Here is a 23,186-nt window from a genome sequence, read left to right as displayed (position 1 = left end):
AAACATACAGCAACAACAAAATGTCTTTATAAGCTGTTGAAAAAAAGCGTGGTGATGCAGAATAAGAAGTGGGAGGCTTGGAATTTCAAACCGAAATTCCAGCTCTGTCTCTTGCTAGCGGTGAGCAAATTACGTATTTCCTCTTAAAGCTTCAGTTTCTTCATCTATAAAATAGGGAAAACACATATATAGTGCAGGTTTTGCGGTAAAAACGAGACAAGGCTAATGCATGCAATGAACTTGTGAACTCCCTGCATACAATATGAATTCAACAAATGATAGCTATTAGACAAGAGAACAAGTCTAGTATGCAGACTGAATGCTTTGGGATTTAATATCTGTTTGCTCTTTTACAGGAAGTAGGTCGCCAAGTTATTTTATTTTATTGGTGAAGAGCAGATGGGTTCAAAATAAATCTCTAGTTCATCAAACACCGTAAGACAACTCTTTAGGAAAGGAAGGTTTTGGCACTCCTTTGCAAGGTCTATCTCTTTGGGTCACCCCCCCCCAAATTCCTCCTCACCCCTATACCCATTTCTCCTTTGTATTTTTGGTTACTTCATAGCTTTTCTCTACAGCCTATGTTTTATGCCTTCTTTCCATCCACTCAAAAAAGACAGCTTACTTGGTGATATTTCTCATTCGCTAAAGAAAGTGCTAAGTCAAATAGCTATAGGGTCTGAAGAGGTGACACTCCTCCTATCAGGAGAGACAATGGCTAATAGCCATCATGCTAACTTTAAGTATAGATTATTATTATTATTGAGCTTATAGCACCTTGGCTGTCTGCCCAGCATGTCCTTGCTAACTCAGGGTCACAAAAAAGACTAATTTTCTGCCCCAACTCAATAAGACATGGGATCTGCATGATGAATATGGCTGTAGCATTTGGAATCCTGAAATAATGGCACTCCAAATTAAATTAAAAATGGGTTAGATTGCTTTTCAGTCAGAGGAACTGCTATTGCCCTGTACCTTTCTTCTTGCTCCTTGCCAATGTCTCTATTGATTTCATTGTTGCTGGACCTGATAACATCTGTCCTGTTGTTTGGAGGAATTTCAGATGCTCACAAAGACTAATGAATTAATGCAGGGAGGCTGGAGAAACAAAAAAATGAGATGATTTAAATATATTTATTTATTTATATCTATGTATCCCTAACAGAGTTTACTGCTGTGGTGAACACTTTCTTCGATAAAACCAGAGCAGAATATTTCGTTCCATGGTCACCTTCTGGGTAAATGTGTTTAGTCAGGACATGAGACCACTGGCCCTTGGACAACTCAGCTCATTTGCCCCACAGCGACCACTGTGCTCAAACAAACCATTTTGATAATTAAATTCCCAGAAAACCTGTTCTGAATTGCCCAAGGATTGACCAAATTTGTATTTGGATGCTGAAGCTGATGAGAATAAAGCACCGCGCAATAATGCTTGCAGTATCACTGTGGCTTTATTACCTTTTTGGACGACCAGGGACCTGGTTCCTCCCAGGGGGAATAGTTTTTAATTTAATTAATCTGCAGACATTTAGCATAAAGAGTCAAAAATAATAGCCAAATACTCCCTTTTCCCTTATCTGTTTCTTGTGGGGAATTATAACAACTAATAATATAATAATCTGAAATAAAATGACACAGCCAGGGAGGTGACCAGACAACGAGGAGGGTGAAGAGAGAAGCCACAGAGGGTTAGTTGGGATGTCTGTATACTAAGAAACTGTGAAATAGGGTTCTCCCTTGCTTTGAGCTACTAACCTGGAGACAAGGAAGAGGAGGGAATTATCTACTTTCATGGGATGGATTTCAGGAGCCTCAGGAAGGGGACCCTGCTCTGCACAGCCTCCTTATTAACCAGCACATGGAGCCTTTAACCAGAAACAAAGCCATTCTTTCTATTGTTACATAAAAGGCTTGGAATGAGAAATCTCCCTGGTAAGGCAGGGGGTGATGTAAGCTCATTAACAATGGGAGGCAAATTACTGATGTCACATCCTCTCCTGAGAGCTGACTTTGATGATGAAAAGAGGAGAGGAAAGACTGGGCTTGAAGAGGAATGAGGATGAAAACAGTCCAGGGTTTGTCATACTTCAGTTTTACCTACGGCTGTTCTGTGGGTGAAATATCATCCCTTCAGCAAGAAGGCTACTGGTATGTATTAAGCATTTACTGTGTGCCAGGTTCCATGAGAGGTACTTTCCCACACAGTATCTCTCATAATTATCACAATACTGCTGCAAAATAGGGTTCTTAATCCCCTTTTGCTGGAAAAGAAATTGAGGCTGGTATGAATAAATTCATTCAAGACTACCTGGCTTCTAAATGGCAGAGCAAGGATAGGAATCTAGGTCGGCCTGATTCCAAAACCCACAGGCTTTTTACTCCTACCATGATAGCTCATAATAGAGCCTGATAGAAAGTTTGGGGAATTTTTTTTTTTCCTAAAATACAAACTGAGTAAAAATTTTGCTATTAACCTTGAAATATTTTAGGGGAAGGAATCTGAAGGATTAAGTCCATTTTATAGATGAGATTGAAAAAGGATATGCAGGGCCCAACCCAAGTTTCTACCACAGAGCAGAAAGTAATTAGAATTCAGTGTTCTGATGTCACTGGCAATTTGACCTCTCCTTCGGGGTCCCCCTAAGGTACCTCAGCTCAATCTGTGCAAAGCTGAACCCATCATCTTCAATCAGCCCATCACCCATACCCCTTTCCTGCCCTAACCTACTCTCTAATGTATTTCTTTCTTGATCCCTGGATACCATCATTCATCCTTAGTTACTTAAAACAAGAATCTAAACGTTCTTTTGAATTTCTCCCTCTACTGTACCTCCTTATTCTGCTCCCCACATCTAATCATTCCTATTAAGTATGCTTTCCAAATTTCTCTAAATTCAGTTTCCTTTTTCCTTCAAGTTCAACTCCTTGGTTCATGTCCCGGCGATTTCTCCTCTGGGTTAATGCTATAATCTCTTAAATGAATTGGCCACACTGCTGCCCCAGTCATGCTTAAATTGATGACAGATTGTTTTCTCTAAAACCCAAAGCCTGGTATATAGAAAATGCTGAATGAATGAATGAATGAGTGAGTGAGTGGTAAACAAATACTAAAAACAAGTCTACTCTCAAATACAAGTACTAGAACAGCAACGAATCAGCTAGAAAAAATGCAAGCTGTTTATAATCCCTTTAACTTGATATACACTCATACACACAGTGAAATATGAATCTTAAGTGTAAAGTTCAATCAGTTTTATCAAAATATAGACCAATGTCAACAGCACCTCAATCAAGATGTAGAACATTTTCATCATACTGGAAATTTCCTTCATGCCCTTCCCTGATGATTAATGATACTGACCATTTTTTTCACATGCTTATTGAGCATCCATATAACTGCTTTTGTGAAATGTCTATTCATGCTTTTTGCCCATTTTAAAATTTGACTGTAATTGTGGATTTGTAGATTTTAATAATATGGATGAGAACTTTGTCAGGTAACACTCATATGAAAATATTTTTCCAGACTTGCCTTTTTTACTTACCGTATTTTTCACTCCATAAGATGCACTTTTTTCCCCCAAAAGTGGGGGTCATTGTTTGTGCGTCTTTTGGAGCAAATATTGCATCACAGACTGTGTTGTGTATTACCTGACCTGTGGCGACAGCTGTTAGAAGAAGAAGCGGTGGGCCGACGCGAAACCCCTGGGGACACTTAAATGTCCCACTTTACTGCTGAATCTCAGGGTGTCTGGTCAGTTGCCACCCCCCTCTGCCCATCACCTGGGACCTGGGAGAGTGCAGAGAGCCGCCTGACACTCCCAGCTACAACCACTGACCTGTGGAATCAGCTGGGGCTAATAACAGGTATGAGGCACAGTGGCAATTGCCAATTGTCTTTGGCACTGGGTGGGGTCTGTGTCAGGTTAGAACCGCCTCCAATCACCAATCGCTGTGTCTCAAGCTCTGCCAATCACGAGAAGCAGATGGGTGTAGCTGAAGTAACATGTTCTCGGCTGGCTACTGGCTCTGTTAGATGCAACAGCTGTCTCGTCTACCTCCATACTGTTTCCAGTGCACACCAGATTCCTGTGTGAGGAGGCCAGCAGTAACTGGGTGAGCAGCCATAAATGCTGAAGTTTGTAGTATATAAAGGGAGTTATGTTCGGTCACTATTCTAGTAGTAACACACGCACTGAGGGGATTAAGGGGTATCACTAGCCATAACAGGCACTGGAGGTAGTCCGCCAGAACCTGTAACTAGGACAGTGATACTCTCAGTGACTGTTACAACTAGTGATACCTCTTGACTCCCCCAATGCCTGTTATTTAAGGCCCCCATAAATTCTGACAATAGCAATGATGAGTTCCCAGAAAACTAGAAGAGTAGTTGAACCTTAAAGTCTCTCCTCATTTGTTAATGACACTGATGATGGTCATAATACCGCTGTTGACTGCTGTTCACTTTACATGGTTGAAATATTATTCTGTTATATTTTATTAAATATTTTAGTACACCATTTGGTTCAGAATATTTTTTTTCTTGTTTTCCTCTTCTAAACCTAGGTGTGTCTTATGGTCAGGTGCATCTTATAGTGCGAAAAATATGGTAATTGTAGTGTTTGAGGAGGAGAAAAAAATGAATTTCGACGAAGTCCATCTGATCAATTTTTTTCTTTTATGGTTAGTGCTTTTTGTGTCTTGTTTAAAGTCTTTACTAACCCCAGGATTCAGCAATACTCTTGTCCTTCTAGAAATTTGAAATTGTAGCGGTTATAAATGTCTTTCAGAAATTTGAAATTACACGTGTTATAAATTTTAGGCATTGACAATTAATTTTTTGAGTGTGGTGAGAGGTAAGGAGGTCACATTTTTTTTTGTTTTTGTTTTGTTTTCCAAATGGATACCCAGCATCATTTGTTGAAAATATTTTCTTTCCCCATTGAATTGTCTTGGTGCCTTTGTTGAAAATCAGCTGACTTTATATGTCTATTTCTGGACTCTGTTACATTCTACTATCCTGATACCAATTCCACACCGTTGATTAATATAGCTTTACAGGAATTTTAAAAACTGGTGGTGCAAGTAATCCAACTTGTACTCAATTTTATTCGAGCTATTCTAAGTCCTTTGGATTTTCTTAAATTAAAAAATAATTTTTTTCTGTCAATTTTCACACAGAAGAGCCAGTTGAGATTTTGATTAAGATCGCATAGAATTTTTAAATGTGTTTGAGGAGAATTGACATCTTACCATAGTGATTTTTCCAATCCATGAGCAATGATATATTTCTCTATTTCTTTAGGCTTTATTTATTTTCTCACAGGTATAGGTCTTATACATTTCGTTAGATTTATTCTTACCTATTTGATGTTTTTGGTACTATTTTAAATATTTTATTTTTCAATTGTTTGTTGCTAATTTATAAAAATATATTTAGAATATTTTATATAATCATGTAAATATGTGAATAAACTTAGTTTTTCATTTTCCTTTCCAATTTTTATGCCCTTTATTTCTTTTTCATTCTTTAAGACCCCTAGTACAACTTGAATAGAAGCGATGGCATTTGCGTGCTCCCAGTGTTAGAGAGAAGAGACTCAGTGACTCGCCATTGAACATCATGTTAGCATTAAGCCTTTTGTAGATGCAAGTGTGGGTCGGGTTGAGCATTCTCTTATAGTTTTTCTCAAGAATGAGTACTGAATTATGTCAAAGAGTTTCCTGCCTCTATTAAGATAATAAACCAGTTATTCCCTCTCTCTTTTTTAACCTGTTAATGTGGTGAATTATACTGAATAATTTTTTAAAAATATTAAACCAGCCTCATGTTTCTGAAATAAACCTCACTTGGTCATATGCGTTATTCTTTTTAGATTCACAGAATTCAATTTGCTAATATTTTATTAAGGATTTTTGCACCTATACTCATGAGAGATATTGGCCTGCAATTGTCTTTACTTATAATATCTTTGTCAGGTTTTCACATGAGGGATATACTGGCATCATTAAATGAGTTGAGGGGTATTTGCTCCTACATTTCTCTCCATTGCCTTAGAAACGCATCTTTTATAATTTGTTTTCGGTTTGCTTTCTGTTGCACTAAGGCAGTGATTCTCAAATCACCTAGATTGTTTGTTAAAACAAAAACTGATGGGCCTCCAACCCAGAGTTCCTCATTCCTAGGTGATGATGACATGGTTGTCTGTACAACAAACTCTGAGGACCACTGTTCTAAGGATTAAAACATGCATCTTAAATTTATCATAATGTACTTGGAGTTACTGTTTATATATGTGATCTAGGCATGTGAGCAGATAATCTTACACATAAGTAGATGCTCACAATATCTAGCATGATGGTACATTCTTCATGATAGCTTTAGTCCATGAATATATATTTTTCCCAAGCTCCTTCTGGAGACATAGATATCTGAAGGAAAGAAAGAAAAGAAAGAAAGAAAGAAAGAAAGAAAGAAAGAAAGAAAGAAAGAAAGAAAGAAAGAAAGAAAGAAAGAAAGAAAGAAAGAAAGAAAGAAAGAAAGAAAGAAAGAAAGAAAGAAAGAAAGAAAGAAAGAAAGAAAGAAAGAAGAAAGAAAGAAAGAAAGAAAGAAAGAAAGAAAGAAAGAAAAGAGAGAGGAAGAAAAAGAAAGAAAGAAAAGAGAGAGGAAAGGAGGAAGGAAGGAAGGAAAAAAGAGAGAGAAGGAGGGAGGGAGGGAGGAAGGAAAAGGGAAGGGAAGGGAAGGGAAGGGAAGGGAAGGGAAGGAAAGGAAAGGAAAGGGAAGGGAAGGGAAGGGAAGGGAAGGAAAGGAAAGGAAAGGAAAGGAAAGGAAAGGAAAGGAAAGGAAAGGAAAGGGGAAGCAGAGATAAGGAATGGAGTTAAATTTAGCCAGTGTACCTTGGTCTTCATCAGGTAGAAGTTTATCAGTAAGTGGTAAGGGGCCAGTCATGCTGTCTGCTCCCATTCTGATTCCATGATTATGACATGTTTATGCCTTTCAGCCAACAAACCTCTCTCTTGCTTAAAAGCTTCTCAGACATTACTTTCCTGGAAATTCAATTTGGCCCTGTTCTGAGTTTTATATTCACAGTTTTGCTTGAAAACTCAAGAAATGAAAAACCATAATTGTTTTGGTTATGCAATAGGGAAATGGTCTTTGTGTTTTATAATCAAACATTGCTTTTCTTTGAGTGTGTGTGCATGTGTGTGTGGGGGGGGCTGTTGAGGGATAATAATGTTAATTAACATGTTTTTTATATTTGTTGTGTACTGGGCACTCTGCTAAGCATTTTATGTGAAAGATAAAATTTTATCTTCAACAACAATCCTGTGAAGATGGAATGAATTTCTCCTCATATTACAAATGGGATGGTGAGGCACAGAGAGGTTAAGTCGATTGCCCGAGGTTAAATGGCAAGTAAGTTGTGAAGCTGGAATTTGAAATCTCCAATTTGAAAATAAAATATCTGAACCAAGTACTATCCAGGCTGTGCCCTTTGACTCCCTGAGTATGGTGGTTATGAGCAGGAGTGTCACAGTCATGCTACAGTCACCCACCACCACCCTAGCAAGTCCCTGGCTCACACAACCCAGAGGGGTCTTTCATACCTAGAGCTGCGCTGCAGGGTGGCCCTGCTGACTGAAGTACTCACTGTGGAAAGGAACCCCTTAAAGTGTGTGCTTCTTTAGAGGAGAAGTCAGCACAACATGCTCATGAACCACAACATGTCACAGTGATATGTGCACATCACATAGGAAGTGACTGTCACCCACTGTGCTCTGCACTCACCTAGCAGCTCTTCCCTGTGCATTGACCTCACAGTGCTTAAACTCAGAAGGCAGACAGTATGGGACCTTGAAGAGAACCCCTTTAGTGTTCAGTGCCAAAATGTCCCGGAGAGACTTGCCTGAGAGGCCGGTAAACCTTGAGAAATGTTCTCTCTTCTCTCTCAGGATCATAAAACGTTAAAGCTGGGAAGAGCCCAGGGAGATGATTTTCTTCAGTCCTCTTATTTTACAAATGGGGCAACTGAAGTCCAGAGATAGGGTCTGACTTCCCAGTTGCTAGGTTGATGATGGCAGGGCTGGGCCAGGATGTTCCACCGTGTGCAAAAGAAGCTGGTGTGAAGAGACAAAAAATGCGAAACAGGCACTTGAAGAGAAGTAGAGACAAGTGACCCCATAGTCACAGGAAAATGGGCAATAGCCCCCTTGGTTTTTATGAATTGTTCAGTCCCTATTTCCTTTCTTCTGAAGCCTAAGGGTTGTTGAGTTATATGAGATACACATGGGTCCTTCCAATAAATTCTTATTTTCACACATGTGAATCCATTATTTGTACTAAAAATCTCTTTATTGAGCAATGTCTTTGATGATTAAGTGGTCAACTTTATTATTCAGTGACTCTGCAGTGGAAGTGTCATGTTGGGAAGGATGAGTTTCTCATGCAGCACACCGAGGAAGCTGGGCCTCTGCCGGAATACGGATAGCTACAACCACTTCTTTGCTCAAGCTCACCTGGCCTGTAGTTCTACTTTCCTTTCCACGTAGGTGTATTCTCCCCAACTAAACTGGAAGCTCCTTTAGGGAGATAGTGCTCCTTATTTATCTTTTCATCCTCTTCAGCCCCTGGACTGTGATGCTATCGAATTTTCTCATGGTGTTTATATAAAAAGAAACAGAAAAAAGATAAACTTTCTACTTCAATAATTTTCCATTTGGGCTAAACTTTTCTTGCCTCAATTTAGGAAGTAATTCTTTCTTTCTTTCTTTCTTTCTTTCTTTCTTTCTTTCTTTCTTTTCTTTTCTTTCTTCCTTGTTGTTTTTGTTATTGTAACCAATCCCTCCTCCCGGCTTTGTGTCAATGAGGAGATAGGTTTATTTAGTCACTAATTTCTACTGCAGGAAAGCTTGGGCCCAGATTGCCCAGCAAAAGCAATATGTTCTGTTTTATTTTTATATTACATTATATTTATTTTAATTGCAGTCTCCATCTGGTCAAAGATAGCATTAGGCACAGTAGTTGAAGAAAAGAAACAAAGAGATATCTAACCATGATAATAACTGAGGTTATTATTTTAAGAAATTATCCAGGGGTACTATAACCTCTGGGCATGAGGCAAAAGACAATAGACTTCATATTAGAGACCTCAAGAGAGATTCTGGAGAGGGACTGAGATGAAGAGAAGTGGACTAAATCCAGACTCCTGGGTCCCCTGAGTGGTCCAGGGTGGAGTCTTGCACCCAGCCCCCACCTGGAACCAGTTCTAGCAGTGTGGGCCACGGTGTGAAGTGATACGTGTAACCCCTAAGCTATCTTGAGCACTCATTATTTCCAAAATAGTTTCAGCAGGACATTAATGCACAGTTTCAATCACATGTTTTACTAATAAACTTTAGAACAGACCCCATGGGAGGGTTCATTTTTTCCCTCGTTTCAGGAGATATTTTTGTAAAACTCTGCTAAAAATTGGAGGTATCCCAGATGAAGCTTATATTATGTCAATGAATTAGTATACCAGAAACCAAATCCTAAAATTGGGTGCTTGCAGTGAATGGCTAGGCACTTGGCTTCCAGGTTAGAATGCTGTCGTGAAGGATTACCAGGAATGCTTAACCTCTATTCTTGCTTTTAGGTCTGAACAAATGACCTGAGACCTATATAATTTTATTAACCAATGTCATCTCCAATAAATTCAATTAGAAAAAAAAAAGAAATAGCAGTAAAAAGAATGGGAAAAAGGTGGTCTGGAAGATTGATTTAGTAAAGATTATCTTTCTTAGCTGGGATAGTCTGGACAAGGGGAGCATATACTTGATTTCGTTATACTGGTAAAAAGAAAATTATGTAAAAAAAAAAAAAAACTGAACAAATGATGGGACTCAAGGGGAGGATTTACACATGAGAGTTTGCCAAAAATGAGTGGGTGGTGACATTCCTGTCTATCATCCATTCCCCCTCCCACTCCTTGATGTCTGTCACTTTAGGATAGTTTATGTTTCAGAAAACAAAAACTCATTTGAAAACTGGCTTAATCAAATAATGGAATTTGTTGGTTCATGCATTGATGGATTCAGGGAGTATGGCTTTCTGTGTGGCCTGATGCAGATTTAACAGCGGTCCCATTGATTGAAAAGGCTTTTTTCCACCTTTGGTGTCAGAGCTTTCCTTCACGTTGGTCCCAGGCTCAGGTTCCAGGAGTGGTTTCACAGCTCTGAACATCACTTCCTTTCTCCATGCCAGTCAGAAAGAGAGAAAGCATATTTCCTAGTCTCTAATGAAACCAAGAAAGCATTTTCCCCCAAACCCCCAAAGAAAAGTCTCCTTGTATTTTATTGGTCCAATCTGGGCATTTACTCACCTCTAAGTCAATCCTTGTGCCTGGGAAGCAGTGGATGGGCTTTGCAGATTAGCTGAAACTTACCAAGAGCTCATCCCTGGAACAGAGTGGGGTCATTTCCACTGGGAGTGGGGCTTTTCCCCAAAGGAAATCTGGGGTGTTATCATCACGGAAGAGGAGCAAATGAATACAGGCAGTCAAATCCCAGGTACCTCCTACAGTATTCAGAACTGTAGCAAGTAACACTGCCCACCCTCTGCCCTAACTGAGCCCTTTCACCTGACAGTCACTACTGTTGATGGCAGTTTCAACATATTTTGTAGAATAATGAAAAAGTACATATAACAATAAAAGGCAGAAAAGGAAACCAGTATTCAACAGGTGGGGACTTTGTGTCCTGTGAGGTCTGATGGAAATTGTTCCTGAAAGAGCGTGCTAGAACAAGGAGGATGGATTAAATAATTAGAATCAAAGAACGCTGCCCCAGACACAGTTGATGCTCCACCCTTTTATCGGGCTCAGGAGCCTTTCCCCAGCTGCTGCATTGGCTGCTAACAGCTTGTAGTCATTCTATTCTATTCCCCAGTGAATTTGCTGTTGGCTGATGGGCGCTGCTTGCCCATGAAGTTAACCCCTGTCTCCCTCCCTCCCCCCCTCCCCCAGCCAATCACTGATGGAAGAAATACAAAAGTCCCACCCCCTGTCCTAAAGGGAAGACAAAGCTGTGGCGCTCCCTATGCCTCTGGCCAAGGTTGGACATTAGCTGAGACCACCTCCTCGTTCAGCTCTGTTCCCTCCTTCTGATTTCCTCACTCCCTAGAGTTCTTCATGAAGAGCAGCCCCTCGATAAATTACAACACCTAATCTCTGACTCAGGCTCTGGTTCTGGAGACCCTCACTTAACACAGAGACCACTCAGTACACAGCAGGAGAAAACAAAGCACAAACTTACAAACACATGGAAGTTAAGAACCTTGATTCAAGGTGGATTTGGTACTCATGGGTTAAAAGAATTAAAGGGTACTTGAAATAATTAGGACTTCACTGTTTCCAGGTAACAGACCCCTCTACCCCCGAAGTGGGGTGCCCTAGAGGACCCAAGGGCTGCAGGTGCGCCTCAGCAGAAGGCCATCCACATTGTTGACAGCAGTTTCTCCTTTGCTCCTCTCTCATATCTGCACCTGCTTCATTATTTTCTCCACCCCCAGCCACATGGGAGGAAAGCACAGTAGTGCCAGAGCTCTGAATGTTTCTCTCTTGAGTCCAGGAGTTTGGACTGGACTCTAGTGTCCCAATGTTTTGTTCCAAGAGAAGGAATTTGATTGGTCCACTTGTATCATGTGAACCCTGACCAATCAATCATATTCAGAAAACAAAGGGTTGAGGTGGATGTAGCATTGTACAAACATCCTGGAAGCCTGTCCTGTGGCCACTTGAAAGAGAAGAGACAATTCCCTAAGAAAGGCCATTGGTCAGAAAAGATTACAGATGTCCACTATACTGGTGAGCGTAACATGCCCAGAGAGTGTCATTTCCTGAACTCTGCCACCCTGCAGGTGATTTCTAGCTCTGTTCTGATCACAGCAGTTACTGTTGATGGAGGCAGTGTGCTGATCGAATTTAGGGGACACTTCAAGATGGGAGGAATAGCTAATATTTAAGTGACAAAGCAGGGATATTGACAGAGTTTAGTATATTTAAATAGTGCCCCAAACAATAAGATTATAGGTAAGGAGATAAATAAAGAATCTTGAATTAGGTTAACAATTCATTCTTTTGTAATAATAAGATGGGAGAAACGTGACTTGACAATGGTTAATTAAAAACAGAATCTAGGAATTCCAGTTGACCATGAGCTGGTTGTATAGCATGACTCGGTTCTAACAAAGGTTTCACTATCTCAGGCTGCATTTAACAGAATTGATCCACATCCAAGTAGGGGCCAGAAGTGCAGGAGATGGTAGGGCCTACTGTACCCTGCATTTGTCAGAAGTGCATTTAGTTCTAGGCTCCACACTTGGAGACCTTCAAACCCCAAACTCAGGAAGTGGAGGGATGCTTACTTATTTAGCACCAACTACTTACTAGACATCCCCCAGGTTAGCTGGGTCATCTGGAAATACTATCTTATGAGAAATGGAACCAAGAATGTTTTGACCAGAGGAGAGAAGACTTCTGGAAATAACAGCATGGCTGAGTTCAGGTATTCAGTAAGGTGTCATACAGAAGAAGAAATAAGTCTTGTCTCAGCTGTTCAAGAGTGTAAATAAAGCACCTGAAGTGTGGAGTAAAGAGAGGCAGAGACAACTTTGTGCTGAAAAGGAAGGGCCTTGCTAATGATTAGGGATGTGCAATGTGAGGGAATAGGCTTTCTTCCCCAAAGCCTGCACAGTCCCTTCAGGTGTCCAAGAAGAGACTAAAGGCATCAATTACAATGCTAGCTACCATTTATTGAATACAATCATCTGTTGGTATCTGTGAAGATTGGTTCCAGGATCCTCCTCAGATACCAAAGTCTGCAGATGCTCAAGTTCCACATTTAAATTCATGGAGTATTTATGTATAACCTGCCCAGGCCCTCCATATACTTTAAATCATTTTTAGATTACCTTTAGTACCTAATACAATGTAAATGTTACATAAGTAGTTATACTGTATTGTTTATGGAGTAATGGGAGGGGGGAGTATGTGCATGTTCAGTACAGAGGCAACCACTGTAGGCTAACGACAAAGGGTTAGGGTTAGGGTTTGTTTTTCACAGATTGTTTGTTTATTTTACAGAGTTCCACTGCTAAAATAGCAGAGTTTGGATCAGATGATTTTAGATGTTGTTCCTAGTCCTGTGCTAAAAACAACAACAGAAGAAAATACTTATTGCAGATCTGACAGCTGACTCAATGCAAACATTACCACCAGCAGGAACCACAAAAAAACCTAGGTCAGTACTATGCTTGTGTAAAGGATGTCTCAATGCCTTTCCCACCAGTCTGCCTGCACTGGCCTTTGAAATTTATCCCTAACTTCCAAAGATTCCAAAGTGGCAGGCTGGCACATTCTGGACTGTGCAACCTGGGTTTCCCTTGTGAACCTCACTCTATACTTCTGTCTGGGATGGAAGGGAAAGGACATTGTCCCGCGCACTTGCCGAACTTGAAGGAGGTGCTTATAAGGTTTGTGCCATTTTCTGTTGGTGAATAACTTGTACAATCCTGGCAGCAGCACCTCAATCTTTCTGTCTGATATTTACAAGTGTAAATATGGTTAATGATATAACATCCTGCCAGATGGTCATAGGAACTACATGGATTCCGATATGGAGCATCAGACAAATGTTTGATTCCTTTGATTGAGACTCAAACATCAAACTATTTTTAGAAAATAATTTACTTCTGAGGATTCATCAACACTAGAGAAGTACACAGAAGTAGCCAGTGCAGAAAAAGGAAACAAGAATGAGCTCAGCCTGGACCATGCTGATTCTCACTAGGGCAGGTGGCTTGTATCTCCTCAGGGCTGGTCCACGTCTTAGGACGCTACTCATGTGCTCTGTCTGGGACCCCTGTTACCAGGTAGGCTGCAGAGAAGTAACATGCAATTCCTCTGCGATCTTCCCAGTATTAACTTATTTTGTTTATAGACCTTTATTGCCTCTCTGTAACTGTTGAGGAGTTTTCCCAATCGTTTTCATGGCCTCGACGGTCCCCACTGCATTTCTCTGGCAAAGTGCCCTTTTGCGGTGGTCTGAACATTCTGTTTCGTGCTGCTCAGAGGAGTCTTCCTCTCACTCCCGCTGTTCACTGCATCTCCGCAGCACATGCCCATGCATTTTGTGGTCCTCCTGGCCTCTGTGCCTCTGCTTCTGTCACTTCGTTATTGGTAGTGCTCCTTGAACTGTCACCACCCACATTGAGCGATCTAGTTCTGCACTCTGAATATTTTCTCACTCCGCAAAATGGTCACCACTTCCTTCTTGCCCAGAAAACAGTCTGGTTTCTGCTAGGAAGGACTGGCCTCTTGGAAGAACATCACCCCAACCCTCAAAACTAAATTTTATCTGTGACTTTTTGTTTGTTTGTTTTCTAATTTTTAGAGCAGCACTTGGCTGTGGGAAAGGCAAGCACATTTCCAGGGCTATAAGCAAAGCATAGAAACATGACTCTATACATTTATTGTCCTCTCTTTACAGGCTCCAAGTGAGAATTACTCTCAGAATTAGGCAAGAGGGTGGAATAAAGAATTTCACAGAAGAAAGGATCTGTGGAGAATATGGAACAGAGTTCCAGCGAAAGAGGGTTAAGGAAGACAAAACACAACTAATTTTCTACCAAGATTAAAGAGAAACCACTTACAGACTCTGGAGGAGTTCAAAGATGTTTAAAAGCTGGCCTCTTGTTCTTTGAGTATCACTTTCCTTTGCGCAGATTTCCCAAGTAATCCACCTGGCTGACCTCGTGGCTCCTTCATCCATGTAGAGGTCTCTGGCAAAGGAGCTATAAACAAAAAAATTTAAATAAGAACCCTGGGAATAGAGATTCAGCTCCCAAGCTACGAACACCTCCAATAAATTATGTGACATTACTGAAAAGTCCTGGTAGTCCTCCTGGCCCTGATCTTATTGGGTCTGATCATCCTTATAAATGTGCCGGTGTGACTAGCACCTCAGTCAACAGCCTCGTCCAGGGGAAAGATATTTGCCCACTTTCTCTCTCGTTCCTCTGTCCCTAGGTCTGTCCTGAGATGTCATTGTCAGGTCTTGGGCATTACAGTGTCTATCTGCTTCATAAGTAGTGCACTTGACATGAACACATTATGTGTGCACGCGTGTGTGTGTGTGAAAGAGAGAGAGAGACACACAGTGATTCTGCCGATAGCCAGGGTTCTCCTTTCTCTCCTCTATTCCCCATCACCCCACAGGGCTATCCCCTGGCTGCCTGGAATCCAGATTCAGCCTTGGGAACAGTCCTGCCTCTCAGGGCAGAGACTGATTGGCTACATTCTTCACCCTGAAAAAGGAGACCTTTCATTTAAAAAAGGAAAGATGTTTTCTCTCCCACTGAATTAGAATAATGAAATATTTTTGTGTAAACCTGGAAATTAAAATGCAGACAATGCATGTCCTTTGATTTCCTTTTATTAGTCTTCAGAGGTGAACCCGGGGACAGTTGTAAATATGTATCCGGGTAGCTCCCGGCCTGGAGGCATTGAAACACCACTGATAGCAGCGCCAAGTCTCACTGTCTGGCATCCAGAAGGGCCCCCCCCCCCCCATTTCACTTCCGCCTCTCTACCCTGTTTACGGTGACGTTGAGGCCAGTGAGAAGCATTTTGAGGTGACACTTGAGCAGCTGTGTGGTTTGGAATGTATTATAATGTTATGTCTCAATTACAATAGTCTTTGGTTGGCGTGGGTGGCAGGCACAGCCTGGATCCAGCCTTAGAGTGCACTGCCATCTCCTGGAACACCCTCTGCACATGAAGGCTGCTGTCATGGCTCCTCTAGCGTCCCCAATTGGAAAACAAAGCCTTGGCCATGGCCTATCTTTAGTACCAAATATCTGGGTACACAAGGCTATCTTCACCTGTCCCTTCCAATTGGAATGTTCCAATTCCTGAAGGAATCGAAAAGGTGTTGCAATTGTCATCTTAATTAAAAACAAGTAAGTAGGCTGGAGAGCCACTGGTGCCGAGACTCCTGCCTTCTGCTCCCAGGGCTGGTAACAGACGCTGCTTCCTGTAAATGAGTGCCTGGCACTGGTACAATCCCGCCCTCGGGATCTTCCGAAGAAGCTGCAGCCTTATTTACACTAAGGATGGTACTGAGGACCTTGAAGCAGAAGTAACCTGCTCAGGCTGAGCCTCAGAGAGGGGACAGCCCTGAGTTCTTCAGACCCTTTGCTCCACAGCAATTGTTTATTGAGATCCCACCTTACAGGAGAGCTGGGATAACTAACAAGATGTACTTAGAAAGCAGCGATTACACAGAAAAACTCCTATGAGTTTCCATTTAAATGCACAGCATAGGAAACCTATCTTTAGCACCAAATATCTGGGTGCACAGAGCTATCTTCTCTTGCCCCTTCCAATCGGAATGTGCCTTAGAGGTACAGTGGCTTTTCTAAAACACAGCCTTACTGATTAGAGTGGGTTCATCGTTAGGTTTTAGTTAGAACAAAATGCATTCAGGAAGATATCCATCCCATTATCATGAACAAGAATAGGGTAACGGATTTCTCTTACCAACAGCTTTCCTTTGAAATACCAAATAAATGACTGATAACCTATGTAAAGACACATAAAATATTCTCGTTAACTGATTTCATTGACTTTGGTTAATTAACTGGATTGCTTAAATTCAACTAGTGTCCCTCTAAATCAGTAGTTATTTTTTGGAAGACATTTTGAAAAAATATAAAAATTGACACATTCTTTCCCCAGAAAAGTAAATATACATTGTGGATGTGATTTAATCAAGTCCGTGGGGCTTCATCACCACCACTGCCAAAGCCAACATAATCTGAACAACACTCACTTGAAAATGACTACAGCTAGACTTCTTTATAAGCCCAGGTTGAACGTTTTAGGCCTCCTGGTTATCTTGGGGAGAAGTGGGAGTCACAGGAATATTTGTGAATGAGCTGACCCTTGGGTTGTAACCTATAAGGAATGGCCAAGGGTATTTCCCCTTCTCTTGCATTCACTGGCCTCACATTGAAAGCAGGTTTAAATGTTCATCCACTGAAAATCCTGGATGTGCAGAGGCACACATCTGAACAGTTCTGATAACACCTTGCTTTAGCCTGGTTCCAGGAAAACAAAGCTCAGTCAAGGGTTCTGCCATAGCACCTGTTTGGACATGTTCTTTGTCTTTGCCCCTGGAGAGCAATCTTAATGAAAGTGACTGGGAAGCACAGCCTTCCACATGATGTGAAAATCAGACATCACCTCTTCTGACAAGGTCATGGTGGTAGCCCTGCAACCCTCCCAGGGGATTCTAGTGTATGAAACAAGGTGCAAATCTCCTGGCACAGAAGTGAGATGAGTCGTATGAACTACATTAACACAGTAAAATACAGATTGAGTCCAGTGATTCAGGCTTCTAACTCATGGCTTGAATCTTTGGCCCCTTATTTTCATTTTTATCATCAGTTCCTGGAAGGAAGCCTTTTGTCTTCCCTTCCTAATCTGTTGGCAGAAGCTGTGTGGTCCCATGTGCAGCTTCTGATTTGAGATTCCAAAGAAATGTTCACCCTCTGGCTTTTCTTCTAACTGGGAACTCACTCTTGTTTTTTTCTGTGAAACTGATGGAAATGGTAGAGACTCATATTTATAGAGTAATTTTATTATTTATTTTTTTGAAATTTCATCAATTCAAACCTTATCTCTCATCAATTCAAACTTCATCTCTTTCCAGTTAGCAGATGGGAAATTTGAAGCATACATAGATGAAAATAATGAACATAAACCTGGCACAGTAGTAATAATAACAGAGAAGTACTGATTGGTTCTTGTGTATCAGTTTGCTTAGCACTTCATATGCATTGTCTCATTTATTCTCCTCCACAACCCTATAAAAAGGTACAATTATGACCCCTTCTTTTTGGGTTATTTGAGAGAAAATTCACAACTTGAAAGAAGATCCAGTTAGTTATTACTGCAATAATGCTATGTAACAAGCAACTGCAAACTTTTAATGGCACACAACAGTAAGCGCATTGAGGTCACACATCTCTGGGTTTGCAGGAGTTTGGCTGATTTAGCTAGGGCGGTCTTGTTCCATGTGTCTTCCATCCTTCTTGGACCAGTGAGCTGGGTAGTGTGTGTTCCTCCCATGGTGGTGGTAGAGATGAAAACAGCAAGTAAAACACAGAAGATGACATAAGTCTTAGGCTAAGAACTAGCATAGGGGCACTGCCACCTATACAAAAATTAGCCAAAGCAAGTTACCTGAGTAAGACCAAAGTCAGGCATGAAACCATGTCAAAGTGGAGGTATGTAAGGGTGGAGAACTAGAAACCAAACTAGCTAAGAGGCAGAGTTGGAATTTGAACCAAGGCAGCCTGACTTTAAAACCCAAATTCTTAAGTGTGTAATATCATGGAGACTTAACAGAGGGCTACTGTTGTTACTTTAAAAACTCAGCTGTCCCTCCAAAGACTGGGTGGATTAATGTGGACAAACAAATGAGAATAGGAAAGGGAAACTATTAACAAGATGACATGATAGAACAATAAGAAATTGGAGAGAGAAAAAGGTTGTAGCTGTAGCAGTAAATTACAATTAACCAATGTTCACTGTTCACAAAACACTTGCTCATATTTTAGGTCACCATTTCAGAGCACGTGAACAGAATATCCTACTTAGTGTTCTGAGCATCTATATTGGCATGTGTCAAGTATTTTGAGACTCAGTCACTTTTAAGTAGTAATTGGGGTGATGTATCCCATTGTAGTAGTGTACCTAACTTTAGATAGGTCAGGGTCACTTGGAACAGGTGCAAGGCCCCTAATCATCAGGGTCTGACCTCCCAAGGAGCAGCAGATCTGTTGATGTGGCCCACATATCTTTATTTTAACATGCTCTCCAGGTGTGGATAAATTGAACAAAGGGATGACTCACAGACCAGGTAGGACAGACTAGGGCGGTGCGAGATTTCATCACGTTACTCCAAAGGATGTGCAATTTTAAAACTTATGAACTGTTTATTTCTGGATTTTTTCCTTTAATATTTTTGGGCTGCAGTTGACTGTGGGTAACTGAACTGGTAGAAAGCAAAACTGCTTATAAGGGGGAAACTACTGTACTTCCCAAATTTTCAAAAGCATCAAATTGCCCAGGGATTTTGATAAACCTAAGCTCTGATGGCCAGGAATTTGAATTTTTAACATGTTTTCACATGAGAATGATGTTACTGGTCCATGGACAGCACTGGCCAGTCAGGGCCTGGAAGATAAAGCACATGCTTCAGGAGTGCAGGGAAATTGGGGTTGGGCCAGGACAGCACCTCCACACGCGGAACCGATGTCTCTCTCTAGACCAGGAGCAAGTCTGTGCTTATCTGATTCACATATTGTAATTTAAGGAAGATTTTTATTTGAAATAAGAATTCTGCTGCAAAACAAATCTTTTAAGCAACCGCACTACAGAAAGCAGTCAACCTTTAAAGTGATAGACTTGCAAGCCTAATTATAAAATAAATGTCAAAGGGTAAATTAGCATATGTGCAGAAAAAAGCTTCTGGATACTATATTTTTAACTCCTTTGACACCTCACTAAGTTTCCATGTTGAACGGAATTTTGAAACATGAGATTGAAATGAAGGTTGCTTGTGACTGGAAGACCCGATTTAAAGTCAGAAAAACAAACCCTAAGTTTTGACTGACACTTCAACGTGACAACTTTGCCCTATCTACTTCCTGCCTGAAACTAAATGGATCCTCATTTTTTCATACTGCTCCCCTTCTGGCTCCATGTAAGTCCATTTTCAACATTGGCCTATTACACCTTTCTAGGTGGAGATAAAACAAAATGACTGAAAACAAATTCTCGTGATCTAGTAATAGCCCCCTTTTTAAACATCATATTCGAAGACACCTCACATTGACTCTTTATAAACACCTATAATTTCTATGCCCTTGTTTTCATTTTTATGGCGACCAACTCAGGTCTTATTTGTATGTTCAATTGAAGTATATTTTCTGAACTGTTTGCCTCAGACTTTTTCCCTCCAACTGTCTAATTCTAATTCATCTTCCCAGTTTAATCTTTACACAACATGTACTTATTTACTCTCCCTATACAAAAACATGGTTCTCCCGCTGCCTGTAGAGATAATGTCTAAACTCCTGTCTGACATTAACCATTTGATTCCAACTTGACTTTCTACCTCATCTCCTTAGGATTCTCCACCTAGACTAGTGGGCTTTGTTTCTTAGGGAATAGAGGTCAATCCCATGAATACACATTACTCTTTCCCTCCCCTGTGTTTCTGTGCTTGCTTTTGCACCACCTACGTAAAGAGAAAAGAGCTTTTTCACCTTTGATTTGCATTATTATTTTAGAGCTGACTTACAAAAATAAATTTTTAAAGAAGAAAAGATTCTCAGAAAAAAAATCTTAATAAGAGCTCCGTGGGAAAAGGAATACACAGGCAAGAAGGGAGTTAATACATTCCCCATTTAAGCTCTTTGGAGCTTTATTTTATTATTATTATTAATATTAGTAGTATTATAAATAAGTGACTCCTGGGAAAGGAATAAAATTCTTTTTTTCATGGTAGCTAAGGAAATACTATGCAGTCTTGATTACAGCAGAGTGGAAAACCGTTGTAAGTGGCTATTATTTTCTCATAGCCATATCATAACATCAAATACTCTAAAATTTACAAGTCTATAAAGGCTCATCTTTTTTTACGGTGTTTCAGTAGAAACAAAGCAGGAAATGCATAGGTTTTCCTAAAGTAAAAGTCTTATCTGGAATAAGATATCTCATGTTCTAGAATGATAACATCTTCAAAGTATAAATATTTCTGTCCATTTGACATTGTGATCCCCAGGCACATTTTGAAAGTTAGGCAATAGTCTTACTTTATTAAAGATTATTTTTAAAAATTAAGAATTTCCTAAATATTGCATTTTGAAAATAATTCCCAAGGATGTTGTCTTCTACTGGGTTCCCCAGACATAGACCCAGAAGTGAGGGTTTGCGTACAAGTGGTTTATTCAGCAGGTGCTCCCAAGAGAAACTGGTGAGGGAGTGGGGACCCAGCACAGGGAAAAGGAGGAAGTCATGCATGGGTATGACCTCAGAGACAGGTCTTTGGAAGGTAACTTCAACCTTATCCCACAGGATCTCTGGAACAAGAGTGGCACTTAAGAGTTTTCCCCAACTCACTGCAAAGGGACTGGGCTTTCATACTCCTGGACCCATCGTTTACCATCCAGACAGTGGATGAGGGTCTCTGGTGGTGGCTGCAGGTAACATATGTGCAGTAGGCCAAGGACAGTCATTAGAAAGACAGTCACATATGTGTGAGTGGTGGGAGGCTGAAAACATATCAAGGACAGAGAGATGCAGGAGAAAGGGCCTAAAGGGTCTGGATGAAGTGCTGGCAATGACCACCAGACAGTACTTCCAACGTCCTAGAACCAGAAAATTTCTCTCCTAAGAAATTATTCGACCAATCAACCATTATTAAGACCAGAGTGACCAAGAGCATGCCACTCACTTTCTCTTTGTTTTAGCTTCTTCAGCAAATAAGTAAAAGTACCTAACTCAGGATTCTTATGAGTATTGCACAAGGTAATACACAGAAAGTATTTTGATCACCACCTATAGTAATAGAAACTAATAAGAATTAATTTTAGGGATTTTAAAACTCTTTTGTGCTTAGTATCACAATTTTAATAGTTAGGCAATAGGCTTCTTTTATTGCCATAGTAAATTTATGCCTGATTAAATTTATATTTAGAAGGTGAGAATAATACTGGGGTGATAGGAAGAATATAGTTTCAGTAACATATCAGGAGATTGGTAAACCATATAAGAAAAAGAAGGGAAACAGGAGCTTGGTCATAGGTGGTGGAAACAAACAAACAAAAAACTCGATTTGACAGTAATGTAGAAAAAGTTAGGCCTGGAAGCTTGGATGCCATTTGAATTTATCATTTTGCATCATTTGAAGCTCTAAATGTACCTATAAATCAAGAAGATCTAGATCATTTATAGGAATAGTTATGAAAAAAAGTACTGGCAAAGCTTGGTGGGAGGGAAGAAATAGTAACAGAAAATGTAGTATATTCAAACTTTCTAAAAAATTAAAGAAAAGGCATCATGGAGTCACCTTTATTAGAACTGAGATAATATTATGTTGAACTATATAAAATCACCAATACTTGAATGTTTTTGACCTATGAAAGCAGCAATTTCATCTGATTCAACCTCATACATAAAGCCTGTTGGGAGACAGTTTCTTATGGGCCTCTCTTGCTGCTACACATCTTGCTGGCAATGCTAAGATGCAAGGAAGGTCCCTGCCGGTCTTCATCTGGCCCATTTCTCAGAGTTGTGTTTGCAGCAAAGAAGAAAGCATGAGTGATGAGGAAATATCTCCTTTCAGAATAGAGACCAGGCTTGCTTACTGCTTGCTATAAATGCAGTGAAGCCCTGGAGCCCAGTGTTTCTCTCCTGTAACACAATTTGCTGAGTTTGCAGGTTACCTGGGCTTTTTGCACCACCCACTTGGAACTCGGGAGCAAGGGGAGTCAATGTAAATACACTGGTGCTCATGCTGAATACTAGGCTATGAGTAACGATGCCTTCTGTCTCTGACTCAGGAGTCATGTCTTCCAACATCCATGAAACAGCAGCAAACTAACTTCTTAGCTTTGAAGGAGGGTAAAATCAAATCTCAGACCAAAAACCACAACACAGAACACTCTCAAGATGGTGTTAGTGGCATGAGTTGTGACATTTTCCCAAACTATTGCCATTTAAGACGAGGAAGTTGAAAATGGCCTTTAAAAAGATCAGTGTGGTCATTCATCACCTATCTATCCTTTGGCCTTAGATCCTTTCACAGGAAGTTTAAAAAACATGTCATGGTCCTTAGTCTCCCATAATATTAGAGCCATGTGAAGTCCCTTGAGAAAGTTAGGATTGTGTCATAGAGTCTCAGAAAAATCTAGGATGGAGATTTGCTGTAAGCTAATCATTTGCATTTCAATCTATTCCCACCAACTTTATTTGGCCATAGGCTCAATCTTTAGACATGTATTAAGCTTTGTAAATCAGAACTCCTATAGTACTCAGAGGTCCAGGTTGTTAAGATACAGTCTTAGAAACTAA

Source organism: Furipterus horrens, unplaced genomic scaffold (assembly GCF_987537825.1).
Source record: "Furipterus horrens unplaced genomic scaffold, mFurHor1.1.pri manual_scaffold_1, whole genome shotgun sequence".
Lineage (NCBI taxonomy): Eukaryota > Metazoa > Chordata > Mammalia > Chiroptera > Furipteridae > Furipterus > Furipterus horrens.
The sequence above is the reverse complement of the archived record's forward strand: the minus strand, read 5'-3'. Positions refer to the sequence as shown.